The sequence below is a fragment of the Pseudoliparis swirei genome, chromosome 1 (genome assembly GCF_029220125.1).
Source record: "Pseudoliparis swirei isolate HS2019 ecotype Mariana Trench chromosome 1, NWPU_hadal_v1, whole genome shotgun sequence".
NCBI classification, from domain to species: Eukaryota; Metazoa; Chordata; class Actinopteri; order Perciformes; family Liparidae; genus Pseudoliparis; species Pseudoliparis swirei.
This window is the reverse complement of record NC_079388.1, coordinates 1165096-1179378: the sequence shown is the minus strand read 5'-3', so window position 1 is coordinate 1179378 and position 14283 is coordinate 1165096. Positions and strand designations below refer to the sequence as shown.

Genomic DNA, 14283 nt, shown 5'->3' with positions numbered 1-14283 from the left:
AGGATTTCGCAGTTTTCTATTCTAAGACAACACAATAATTCTTCTGTCATTGAAAAATTGTATCTGTTATATAATTACACACTCACAAATAAAACATAAATGACCTATAGCACCATTCACTGAAAAGACTGAAAATAGATAGATAGATAGATGGATAAATAGATACATAGATAGATAGATACATAGATAGATAGATACATACATAGATAGATAGGTAGATAGATAAATAGATAGGTACATGCATAGATACATAGATAGATGTATGGATGGATAGATAGATAGATAAATAGATAGATAGATTGATAGATAGTCAGTATAATACATTTTTGGGGAACCTTTAATATCTTCACCAAATTCCATGTCAATATTTTGAATAGTTGTCAAAGTATTTCAATCGAAACAAAGAATATCAACCTAATGGTGGCGCAAGAGGAAAAAGTCAGAGGATCGGCAAAGTCAGCAGACCTCATCCAGACCTAGTCCAGACCTCGTCCGGACCTCATCCGGACCTCGTCACGACCTCATCCAGACCTCAACCAGACCTCGTCAAGATCTCGTCCAGACCTAGTCCAGACCTCGCCCAAACCTCGTCAATACCTTGTCAAGACCTCATTCAGACCTCGTCCAGACCTCGTCCATCCTGATCCTGAATGTCTGTCAACCCGTTGAAGGAATCCATTGGAAGTGATGGATCGACCAAACCTGCCGACCGCAGCGTAAGTGACTCGAAAGAAGACTTCAAAACCGATCTTAATTTGTTTAATAGTGCGATGTGTGCATAGAACACCCAGGGAGAGTATCCATGACAACAAGATCAGCTCTAACTGTCTATAATTCATTGTGCTCCAAGTATAAAGCCAGAGGCTGCATAAAATAGTGCTTTATGGTTGCACTCAATAAAGCTGCGATACGGCAATGAAAATGTCACCGGAAAAGAACCAGCAGGCAAAATTAGCTTACAGCTGCAGCGCTGGAGCTTTGAATCGATACAAATCGATAGCGGGAGCAGAAAACTGCCCCGGACACAAGAGGCAGCTGCCGTCACCGACCTGGCATCTCGGACCAGCTGCCATTAGCTTCATTGGCTGGACACGAGCACAACCACAGGGGAATAGGATTCCTGAGGCGTACCGCTCATTTGATGCAAGATTTAATATTCTGTCAGAGATGAGATGGAGAGGTCAGAGATGAAAAGCAACGTTATTAATGTTGTGATCAACGATAAAAGGGGAAACGGCTACACGCTGCAAGGCTAAGTAGATAGCATTCATCCACGTCCAGGGCTCTAAAGAGGCCCAGCGTGTTTATGTTTACAGCCATAAACTATTACCTCCTCGGCAGGCCGTGTTGTCTAAGCTCCACGCAGGTGTTCGGCGTGATCTATGAACATGCCACCGAATGACACGGTTACCTCCGGACCGATGGTGAGCGTAGGAAGCTAAATGAGGATGGTTTGTACTCACGCTGGCCCACATCGGCTACCGCCCACTGAGAGCAGCCGGGAGGCATGAAGGGCACTGCGCCAACAAGGAGTGATGTCACACATGTATTCACACCCCGCCGCCTCATGCCACAGACGGCCATCAGCCATCATCGGACACTGACCACATCGACACATTTAAAAATCATGCACAGCTATGTTTCAGTATAATTTGTATAGCCCGATATCACAAAATTTGAAATTTGCCTCAGAAGGCTTTACAATCTGTACACATATGACATCCCTGACCTTTGACCTCACATCGGATCAGGAACAACTCCCCAAAAACCTGAAAAAAAACCCTTTCACAGGGAAAAAAGGTAAATTACTGTTGTTTTTTCTTTAAATAGTGTCAAAGCTTTCACAGCACCAAAAGTCACATATATATATATATATATATTCTGTATTTTAACAAGCGTAGAATACAAAATGAGACGTGAGCTTTCAATAAGCTGCTGTGCTAGCCTAGCTGTGGGTGGCTATTAATCGCTATCTAGGTGTTTGGTAGCCACCCACAGCTAGGCTAGCTGTGACGAGCTCATGCATCGCGTAGTTGAAGTACGGGTTACGGTTCAGCAGGGAGCCTTGGGGTGACAGTACACATGTCGGTGAGTCGCTAAACTATATGCTCATTATGTCAAAGCAAAGGAGCGATTTGGAGGATCTTGCCAGACTTTTTGTTTCAAACATACCAAAAGTAAACTAACATTATCACTAGAATGTGAAGATGTTACGTCAAAGGCGTCTAAATAGTGTGTTGCAGAGATGTATGTAGGGGCGACTGTGGGTCAGTGGGTAGCATCTCTGTCTTCAATCAGGGGGTTGGAGGTTCAATCCCCGCCCTAGTCGATGTGTCCTTGAGCAAAACTTTTAACCCTGAATGTCTCCCTGTAGCTGCGTCTACAGTGATTGTACGTTGCTTTGGATAAAAGCGTTAGCTAAATCACATGTAATGCAATGTATTTACTGATGTTAGCATGCTAACCAGCTAGCCCCAGCCCATTCTGTCTATAGCATCCAGTCCGACCGAAGAGGACAAATAAGTACTAGTAATAGTAACTATTCATACTAGTACTAGCACTAGTACCTATCACTGAACTTCCTGAGAAAGGTTATCACATGTCTGCCTCCCGCTGCATATTGATCCCATTGTAATCATTAGTGGTCGAGTTGGGAACCTTCATATCAGACTGCTGGAAACCAAACAGGCAAAAATGAAGGCAAAGTCCACCATTTCAAATAACATCTAATATATCTTTGATTCAGTTGTTTCAATTCAAACACCAGACATCTGTCTTCACTTGCCAATGAACCGCTAATACAGCTCCTCATAATTAAAAATCTAATGTTGGCTATGTTCATAATGTGACTTCCAGGCCAGCTGTGATCATAATGAGGGTTATCTCCAAGGAGACTTTCTCACTCTTCACGTTGTCATTACAGTAAAAGCCAACGCATAACTATAACTATAAAACAGTGAGAACTAATTTAATGTCTGCGAAAGTAATCAGGGACAGCGTCTCTTAAATATGCACGTCCTAATGGTCCCAAACACAATCCACATTTATATTTGTACGACATGAACATGGCATCAAACTGTAAATGACAAGCAGTGTTTTCAGGAAAAATAATAAACAGTAAGACATGAATACAAAGTGAATACAAGCAAAAGTCTTATAAATATTAACGTCAATAGCGAGAGGCGGAAGCTGGTCGGCCTGATGGGACCAGTGAGAAGTCACTGCTGGTCCCCACAGCCCCCCCACAGGCCCAGGATGCCCCGGGCCTCGAGTGAGAGCTCCTCGCCACATCAGCACCATTAGAGTCCTGGAGGCTTGTGCTGAGAACACTGGGCCAGTAGAACACACACACTGGCCTGTCAAACTCCCAGCAGCCCAGTTTTGCGGTTTATAAACCATAATAGAGCTTCTGCTAAACCCCATCCCACTAACTGACTGCTATTATGTCTGTCAAGCGTTCCTTCCCTGTGAGGCCCCTCACAGCGATGCATGTGCAGGGCAACATATTGACTGTAAACAACGGGCCCTTGGGTTTACACTGGTCAGATTCCCTCATTACATGCATGGTGTCTTTTTATAATACATTTCCGTGTACACAGGAAATCTCTAGTTTTCCGCTCAATACATGTATTACATGTAAATACATGTTCCCTCTTTTCAAAATAAACTTCAAACATAGATTACTTTTGTTTTTCTTTTAAATTATTCAACTAAACTAGAACGGGCACTCGGTGGAGCGCATACCTTCGCATATCACAAGATTGGGCATTGAATTATGAACATGTTGGTATTAGTTACATGCCAATTGGATAAAAATTGACCGCGCTACACTCAAAGAAATGACTCATTGGATGAACTCAATTAAATTGTTGGCAGGTTTTCCATCCAATAATGATATGCAACTCCAACTCAAATTTAGCACATCAGTGCAATACAATGTTTGTATCAAATATATCTAAATAAAATAATATTCATAAAAAATAAATATTCATAAAATTAAATTAATCATTGAATTAAATTAAACTATGTAAAAAAATAAAACTAACTAAATAATAAAATATAAACTAAATATAACTCCCAGACAGAAGGAACAGAACAGACCTTAAACCATGACCTTTGGCTTTGAGGCGGCGGTGCTACACACTACACCCCACCACCATACAGCCCCTTCACCACCCACATCTGATTTTGATTTTTTGCCAAGCGCAGCAGGTAGTCTTCACATAAACACATTTATTTTGAGTTTTGTACATTCTAATCTAATCTAAATAAATCTAATAAAATAAAGTATACAATACATTTATTGTTACACCCATTAATAAATATCTAAATATTTATTTTTATTTTTTTTTAATAATATCAATTTAAATTTGTAATGTCACACAAAAAAAAGTTTATGATTTTTTTGAGTTAAACCTAAATAAATCTCTAAAAAATAAAGTATTCATTTTTTTTTTTTTACACCATTCAATATAAATATCTTCGTTTTGTAATTGATTTATTTAAATGTATCAAACAATATTTAAATGTGTCACCTCTAAGAAGGGCTTGAATCGTTTTTTTGAGTGTATGGTAAAAATAAGATTTTGACCTTTTCATGACCTTGACCTTTGACCCGATCAATCCCAAAATCTAACCAAATGCTCCCCAGATAATGACCAATCATCCCACCAAATTTCATGCGATTCGGTTTAATACTTTTTGAGTTATGCGAATAACACGCACGCACACATACAAATAAATACACAGCGATCAAAACATAACCTTCCGCATTTTCAATGCGAAGGTAATAAATACTACAACATGTACGTAAACTAAACTACATGATACGACACCAGTCGCCGTGACGATCACATGGCTGATGGGATGGGGGAGAGGACGAGTTGGCTCCCATCAGCTGGGGGCCTCGAGGAGGCTTCAATGTGCATACATACGACAAGATTCACAACATTGACACTGATCCCCTGACTTCCACATCCAAATTCAATTTTCTTCTTTCTAGGTTTGTTTTTGATTTGAGTTACTTGCTCAGCAGGCGGCCACAAATCAAAAGAGTGACACAAAGGATGTTTTCTGAAGGGAGTAAATGATGTCTTTACAGTTGCAACACATTTGTACCGCCAGCATTCAGAGATACGACCACTTAACAGCCGCCAGGCCGCAGGGGGGCAGAACGAGGCCTCTCGACAGGCCCGTCTCCTCTGTAGCTTCTGCAGATCAAGAACATTTTTTTGATCCGCGTGAAATTATTTCGCTCCCTCGTTGCCCCGGTGCCAAACCGAAGATTGGCATTGGCATTTACAGGAGATAATGGAAACCAGTGTGAGATGTGCATCCCTCCAGCGGCTTTTAGATGGAATGGAGAGATAAACGAGAGCGGCAGCGAGCAGTCGATCTGTATTCATATGTTGAACACATGTCTGTGATAAAGGGGACTGTGGAAAGGTTACCATGAACTGGAGCCAGTAGTCTCCTAACACTCTGAAATGAAGAAATGTTATCCAGCTGTAAATCCATAATCACAGGCCGCCTCCAAAGATAAAGAGCCATCAAATCATGTTTTCTGGAACCACAGACTGTCTTACTGTTCTGAACATTGGCTTTATTGACATTCATATTTATTGGAGTCCTTGATCCACTGAGGTGCTTTTTGCATGTGTTTCCACCACTGACATGTTTATCCTCCCTGTGTTTCTGCTCTGGTTATTGTTTGTCTTGTAGACCGACTGAACTCTTCTTTTGAGAGAAAACCTTTCTTTTCTTGAACAATCTCTGCCTCCATACGTCCGACATCTTTAAAAATGAGTATAAAATAAACGCTCATTGAAAAAATATTAAGATTACATCCACAAAACAAATGTACAAATCGTTGAAGCAAACAATATAAACAATATCTTATATATAAAAAATATCAAGCATAATACATATTACACATTAACAAAGAACTAACATTAAACAGAGTTAACCTTGGTTTGGGCGATGTTTGGAACAAGGTGATTAATCACTGATCTGGAAAGTTGTCCATCAGTGTGAATGTTGAGGGAATCGCCTGGAAAAGCTCTGATTCACTCATGACAGAATATTGAACACAAAGCTATTTTATGTTATGAGTAAAGAGAGGAAGTTCAGACCGATGTATCCCCGTTTGCGCTCTCTGATAATCTTAGAGTTGATAGCCATGAAACAAAAAAGCTATGTGGAGACCAACATGAAGCATCTGTTTCAGCTGAGGCTGGTGTCGCCTCTGGATCTGATGGACGGCACGACGTTTAAAGTTAAAATAAGAATGTGCTAAATTAGAAAGCAACAATTCACATACAAACACATACATCTAACGGTCAGTTAAGTTTCGATATTGCCACGCCAATCACAGCACATCATCAGGTAGTGGCACGTGTGTTCAGCCATTGTAAGCTAGCTAACGCAAGTTAACCATTGTAAACTAGCTAACGTAAGGTAACTATTGTAAGCTAGCTAACGTAAGGTAACTATTGTAAGCTTGCTAACGTAAGCTAACCATTGTAAGCTTGCTAACATAAGCTTACCATTGTAAGCTAGCTAACGTTCCCTCAGATGCAATTGATTTATATGTATTTATTTATGATTCCTTGTTTCTTATTGCACTTATACTAAGGAAGCACTCGTGTGTTAGCGTGCTTTTTTATTGTTAATCTCTAAACCCATCCTGGCCTCAAATGTCCACAACAAATCCCTTTAATAAACACCTTTATTAATTTTCTGTTGTGGACGGCCCTTTATCTGAATCAATCTTTTACAGGAACCTCCAGAAGTTACGTTGGTTTGTCGACTTGCCTCGGCTTGAAAAAAATGTTTTGTGCATTTTATTGAAGGTTTTGTTCTTTTACTGAGGGATTTTTTAGCATAACCATGCACTTAATAAAGAACCCCCAATATTTCAATAGAAAACCTCCACCAGGGGGCCACGTCTCCACCACACCGAACCCCAAGTAAAGGCTCCAAAAGGTGTGTTCACACCAAAAGCGAAACTATTTTTTCTCGCGACCGGATCCCATGAAAAGTCAACGTACAGATGCGTGTGGCTGCGATAGACGCGATATTTTCCCGGGCGGTGCGTTTGGGGCGACGCGATTACAGCGGCGCGTTTACAGCGGCGCGTTTTCAGCGGCGCAATTTTCGCCCCGAGTTGAAACATTTCAACTTTGAGGGAGTAATCTCGCAACTCGGGCCAATCAGCTCTTGAGTTCCGCTCTCGTAGCGCTGGAAGCGGAAGTCTTTCAGGCGTAACAGTAACTTCATCGGTGAAAGTGACCGAGCTGAGTGAGCCTACGGGTGATGTCATCAACCCAAACACGAGGGCGTTAGTGTGTGGGACGTCCACAACAAGTATAAAGCAGAACTAGAGGTTAGTTATTCTGGTGGATGAAGGAGATGATAACGGTCTTTACGGAGACAAGACACAAAGATAAGCCCCGCCCCTCGCGGAGCGTCTCGACGCTTATGGCGAGAACACGGCGAATGGTCGAACTAGTAAACGCACGCGTTTTGGGCAACGCGAAAAATCGCAACGCTTTTGGTGTGAACGCACCTAAAGAGACGACCAGAACGCTTCCCAAACCAGATTCTAGTCTGACCGTCCACAGACTCTGGATCCAGAGGCAGATTAGCCACCGCCACAGGGACATGCAGGTGAAGCAGTAACGTCAGCGTTGCTACATGTCGTTTTGCTGACGTCACCATGCTATGCTAGGCTACTGTACCACCTCCAGACTCCATGCAGACTTTAACCAAACTAATGAACCTAATAGCCCGGCACCGCCTCTGCAGCCTCGGGTGCTTCTCTGTGTGCATTACAAAGCTCTTCCTGGCAGCTTTCACAGCATTATCATGCCAAGCCTCCCGGGCCCAGGGGAGGGCAACGAGATACTGCAAGATAACCGGTTTACAGCCCCTCTCCGGCCTCTCGGCCTACGTGTTATTCTTCACGTGCTTTCACGATGTCTTCTTCCAGCTGCGTCTTTCATGCATCCTCGCCTTTTTTTTTTCTTTCTTTAATTCCGTCATGCACCATGCTGATCGGATTATGATGAAACATGGAGATTAATTAAGGTGTGCCTTTTTCAAAAGGTCGCGTTTATTGTATAATTACCTTCGCATTGAAAATGCGGAAGGTTAAGTTTTGATCGCCTTGTATTTATTTGTATGCGTGCGTGCGTGTTTGCGTGTTATTCGCATAACTCAAAAAGAATTTAACCGAATGGCATGAAATTTGGTGGGATGATTGGTTATTATCCGGAGACCATTTGATTAGATTTTGGGATAGATCAGGTCAAAGGTCAAGGTCAAGGTCATGAAAAGGTCAAAATCTTCTTTTTACCATAGCGCGGTACATTTTTAACAAATTGGCATGCAACTAATGCCAAAATGTTCATAATTCAATGCCCAATCTTGTGATATGCGAAGGTATGCGCTCTACCGAGTGCCCAATCTAGTTAGAAATGTTTGCTTGCAAAATGGACTTCCCATTCAAGCCCACTCTTCAACTATTATGAGGGCAATGCACACCATCGTGCATCTGTAGGAAGAAGATATTTAAACCTTGTTCAACACCTTTATTTTGTGACATCTGTATCACAGAGGATGAGAAACCTACGAAGAGTGGAAAAAGAACCCTGTTGTAGATGTGCCCACGCTATGGTAGACGTTGCCTCCCGTGTGTGAAGCGGTGTTTCACAGCTTCATATTCCACTGCACAGGACTGTCCATCTTCTCCCATCCTCCCCACCTCTGCTGTCTGTCTCAGGGTGAGCTGCTCCCCGGGTCGAGATGGACTCCGGCTCAGCGCCTCTGCTCTTTGATCTACGGAGGCCGTCATCAAAAGAAGAGCATGTGTGCGTGGATGACGGGAGCCCGCTCGGTCCCAAGGTCACCGAGGACCACCTGCCAGCGTGATGGAAGGCATCGCATTAAAAACAGATCGCTGTCCACAGCATCCCAGCAGCGGCCTTTCAAACAGTAGTACCACCGGAATTGGTCAATTTACTAGAGTCAGCGCTCACGTGGGGGCGGGGGGGGGTTCATGAAGCGCCATGAAGGACCAGGCACAGCTTCACTACCGCTTCACTACAGCTTCACCACAGTGCAGAGCGGCTGCTTGTTCAAGGCTGTTTGTTGGAACACACCAACAGATGGCACTGATTGGTTGTCCTGCCCAAAGGTCAGAATTTCAATAAGGACCAGCAGCTGTGTCTTTTCATTTTTTTTTTTTTATTCTCATAAATACGTCCATATGGGTTCATCAATCAACGTTGGGCTGCAGCTGCTGGTGGCAGGAATGTTGTCCTTTCATACATGAAACACATTCTTCAAGGTTTTTAGTAACGGTCTGGATGTTTGTTCCCAAAAACGATCTTCTCTTCAAGATTCAAGATTCAAGATTCAAGATGTTTTATTTGTCACATACACACACAGGGTGTGCAGTGAAATGAAAGTGGCAATGCTCAGCAGGAATGTGCAAGGGCAACAAGTACACACTATTTACAATAAAAAACAACACAATATTTACAGTAAGTGTGTGTGTGTGTGTGTGTGTGTGTGTGTGTGTGTGTGTGTGTGTGTGCCTAAGAGGGGCAGTTGTGTGGGTCTATGTGGAGCTCCTGGTGAGGTCGGAGTTCACAGTCCTGATGGCCTGAGGAAAGAAACTCCGTCTCAGTCTCTCTGTTCTTGCAGCGTGACTACGGAGGCGCCTGCCTGACCGCAGCAGCTGAAACAGTCTGTTGTTGGGGTGGTGAGGATCCTTCATGATCCTGCCGGCTCTGGTTCTGCACCTCCTGGTGTACAAGTCCTGCAGGGTGGTGAGTGTAGTTCCAATAGTGCGTTCAGCCGAACGCACTACTCTCTGCAGAGCCTTCCTGTCCTGAGCGGAGCAGTTGCCAAACCAGGCTGTGATGCTTCCTGTCAGGACGCTCTCTACAGCTCCAGAGTAGAAGGACTGAAGGATCCTCTGGGAAACTTTAAATTTCCTCAGCTGCCTGAGGTGGTAGAGGCGCTGCCTTGCCTTTCTCACCAGAGTGTCTGTGTTTGTTGACCATGTCAGATCCTCGGTGATGTGGACTCCCAGGTATTTATACCCGCTCACCCTCTCCACAGTAGTCCCGTTAATCCCCAGTGGTGAGTACGTCCTCTGTTGTTGTACCCTCCTAAAGTCCACAATCAGCTCCTTAGTTTTGGTGACATTCATGATGAGGCTGTTGTCCTGGCACCAGAGTGACAGATCAGCAACTTCCTCCAGGTAGGCCTTCTCGTCGTTGTCGGAGATCAGGCCCACCACCACTGTGTCATCCGCAAACTTGATGATGGTGTTGAGCTGAACCTGGCCACACAGTCATGTGTGTACAGGGAGTACAGTAGGGGCTGAGGACGCAACCCTCAGGGGATCCTGTGTTCAGGGTGAGGGATTTGGAGGTGTGTCTGCCCACCCTGACCACCTGTGGCCTGGCGGTCAGGAAGTCCAGGATCCAAGCACACAGGGGTGCGTTCAGGCCCAGCTCAATCAGCCTGCCGGCCAGCGTGGAGGGACTATGGTGTTGAAAGCTGAACTATAATCAATGAACAGCAGTCTCACATAGCCCCCCTTCTGGCTGTCCAGATGAGAGAGTGTGGTGTGCAGTACCTGGGAGACAGCATCATCTGTGGATCTGTTTGGGCGATAAGCAAACTGCAGCGGGTCCATGGAGGAAGGGAGGAAGGCGCAGATGTAGTCCTTTATCAGCCTCTCAAAGCATTTCATGACCACCGAGGTGAGGGCCACCGGTCGGTAGTCATTCATACATGCTGGAGAAGCATTCTTGGGCACAGGGACAATAGTGGATCTCTTGAAGCAGGCGGGGACCACGGACTCAGCCAGGGAGAGGTTGAATATCTTCTTACTTTTTTTACACTTCCAATGCGAAGGCAATTAAAACCAAATGAACCATCTGCCTTTTGAGGTATATGTCTACTAAAGGAAACATGCTTCAGAGGATGAAGACTTTGACTAAACTACATGTTTATAGTCATGACACTTAGTCATTTAAGCATATATTCATATGTAATGGGATTGACTATCTCTCTCCCTCTCTTTTTCTCTATGTATATATATATGTATAAATATCTATGTCTATGTATGATTTAAGATAAGATAAGTTATAACGATACTTAAAGATGTGATTCAAGATAAGTAATAAATATACTTAAAGATGTGATTTAAGATAAGTATAATTATACTTAAAGATGTGCTTTAAGATAAGTATAAATATACTTAAAGATGTTATTTAAGATAAGTATAAAGATACTTAAAGATGTGCTTTAAGATAAGTATAAATATGCTTAAATATGTGATTTAAGATAAGTTATAAATATACTTAAAGACTGTATGCCAGTCGTACAATTGAGCTCACTGACTCAGCATGAGGGATGCTTCCTCATGTATGACATCATCAACAACAACAACAACAACAACAACAACAACAACAAGCAAACCCTTCAGAGGAGGCGTGCTCACACACACTCAAAGAGGTTGATGCTCCTCCACGACTCGAGCAGGAAGTAGATGTCGTCTGACTACATTTATCTCAAGTGTTTTCTCAAGGATTAATTACACACTCACAGCCCCAGAAGAGAACACACACACACACACACACACACGTGTACCTCTGTTATGATTACTAATTGATATTCAGGCTGCGAGCAATCAAATGCACCGCTCCATAATGTGAAAGTTAAAGACGGTGACCCAGAGGACCCAGAGGGCTGGATGTTGTCCTCTGGATGGATCAACAGATGACATCACCTCTCACTCAGCTGAGGCTTATCAAGCAGGGTCAAGTGTCCTGTTTCAAGGCCTCATCCACTAGGGCGGGGATTGAACCGACAACCCCCTGATTGGAAGACGGACCTGCAGACCACTGCCCAACAGTCGCCCAGCTCACCCCACCATGGCCGACTATGGGTCAGGGGTTAGCAGATCTGTCTTTCAATCAGGGGGTTGGAGGTTCGATCCCAGCCCTAGTCGATGTGTCCTTGAGCAAGACACTTAACCCTGAATGTCTCCCTGTAGCTGCATCTACGGTGTGTGAATGTAACAGGTTTGAAAGTCGCTTTGGATAAAAGCGTCAGCTAAATGTAATGTGACCCCTTCTCATTGGACTGTGTTCTGCTTTCTGTTTACTCACAGCTTCCTGTGTGTGTGTGTGTGTGTGTGTGTGTGTGTGTGTGTGTGTGTGTGTGTGTGTGTGTGTGTGTGTGTGTGTGTGTGTGTGTGTGTGTGTGTCTGTCTGTGACATCAAGCATGACAGAAACAAACTTCAATCCGTGTCTACTGGCAGTCGGTCAACCACTTTCTCCTGTGTTTGAATCTGGAATGGTGGAGCCTTCGGAAGAATCTCTCGATCTGGACGATTTATTTGCTGATCAAAAGCAAAGTTCGGCCCTTAATTACACAGATTCCGCCACATCACGTCATCCTGACCTCGGATTGGCGCCGAACCGTCTAGAAGGAGACGAATCCGAAGAATTCCATCTCCTCACGTGACAATACCGATAACATGGTGAGTGTTGGGGTATGAGTCGGGTTGGGTGTTAATATGGCAGCCGTGACTCAGATCAGTACCGCAACGTTGATCGCAAAGTCTTGCATTCATAAAAGTAGGCCAACAAATCATAAATTACCCATTATAACCATGTTTAAGCTAGCTCATAGCTATCGCTAGCTACAAGCTACGAGCTATGTCTGATATCCGTGTGTCGTCAGTGCTCCATGAGAACGACTTCTACAGGGATTCTGGCCGAAGTGGTTTATAATGTCCTCGTTGTCAATCGTCGTTTTGTGCTTTCTTTTTTTTAAGTATCGTTCAGGCACCGTTTAGTCACCGGTACTGTTTTAAAAGTACCGTTAGCACCGGTTCGTAAAAAAAAAAAAACGATACTCATGCTCTAGTTATGAGGCGCGTATCTATTCTTGAGATGCAGACGTCCGAATATTTCTCTTCAGACACGTTCCAGCTGCTACGTGACGTTATTCTGAACTTCAGTAACCTGAGGAACACACAGGAACCGTCAACATTTAAGATGTAGGATGCGTATTAACAAAGGGAAAGCTCGTGGTGTTGACGTGAGTGTCGATGACGATTGGCCGAGCCCCTCAGAGGCTCAGAGGGAACCAGGCGGCTCCGGTGACGTGCAGTTCCTCACGCCTCCACTAGGTTACATACATAGCTACCCGGAGATAAGCCTGTGTGATAACATCCCATCTCTGGACCCGACCATCACCCGGCCCCCCGCTCGCCATCAGCACGCCGCCGGGCCGCTTCGGTGGCGGCAACACCACCGCCCGTTGTGCGTTCCCCATCACCATGGCGACCGACAACTACCCGTCAGCCCCGAGATTTCTCCTTTGTTCTTTCACTTTGGCGTGAACACAGCACGGGGCAGAAGAACATCAAGAAACTGTTTAACGGATGTTAAATCTTTCGCCATTTCAACTCAAATACATGAAATGTGAAATCTGAATTAGTTTACAGCTGTAGGAATAAAAAACATGAATGAAAGCTGCTGTTGAGAACAACGTCCTGAAACCGGGCCCGAGGTTTATTTGGACAAAAAGAAAAAGATCCGGTGCGTCCGAGTTGATGGACGACCCTCCAGCGGTGAGAGATTATTAAGAAGCATCGCGCGTCGAGTGGCCGCCGACCTTATCGAGACCCCCGAGGGCCCGGCTGGGCCCGGCTGAGGTTGATGCGAAAGGGCTTCTCCGTGAGAAATAGCATGCCCGAGGGAGGAAGAGGAGGAGGAGGAGACACACAGCGAGGAGGAGGACGGATGGCATCACAGGGACTTTCTCTGGTGAAATCTTGCCCTTTAGATGAAAAGGCATTCGTCAGCCGGCACCGGGGAGCGGAGCGCTGACGTGATTGGATTCGTCTGAAGAACACGGGAATACAGTCCCCGAGGAAGAGGGAGGAGGGGTGGGGTGGCAGGAGGAATATAAGATTGACAGAAGAAGAAAGTTTGAGGGGGGGGGGCGGGGGTGGAGTTCGGTGGCACGAATCCACTTGGCATGATGTCATGATGAGACTCGGGACACGCCCACCCTGGCTTCAGCCACGCCCCGCTCCGCCTTCTCTTTCCCACCCGTCACCCAGCACACAATTTACATTCAAGAAGCCCTTCCCACAATGCATTGCCACATTGCAGCTCAACCAGGTGGCCACCAAAGAGTTCTGAAGGGTGGAGCCGGCGGAGGCGTGTCTTAAATTTACCCCTGAA

The 14283-nt window shown here is 44.6% G+C and overlaps 1 protein-coding gene across 1 annotated transcript in view; it reads right to left on the bottom strand.

Moving 5' to 3' along the window:
• Positions 1 to 14283, bottom strand: part of thsd7aa (thrombospondin, type I, domain containing 7Aa) — a 183295-nt gene that overhangs the window by 111931 nt on the left and 57081 nt on the right. The window lies entirely within an intron of this gene.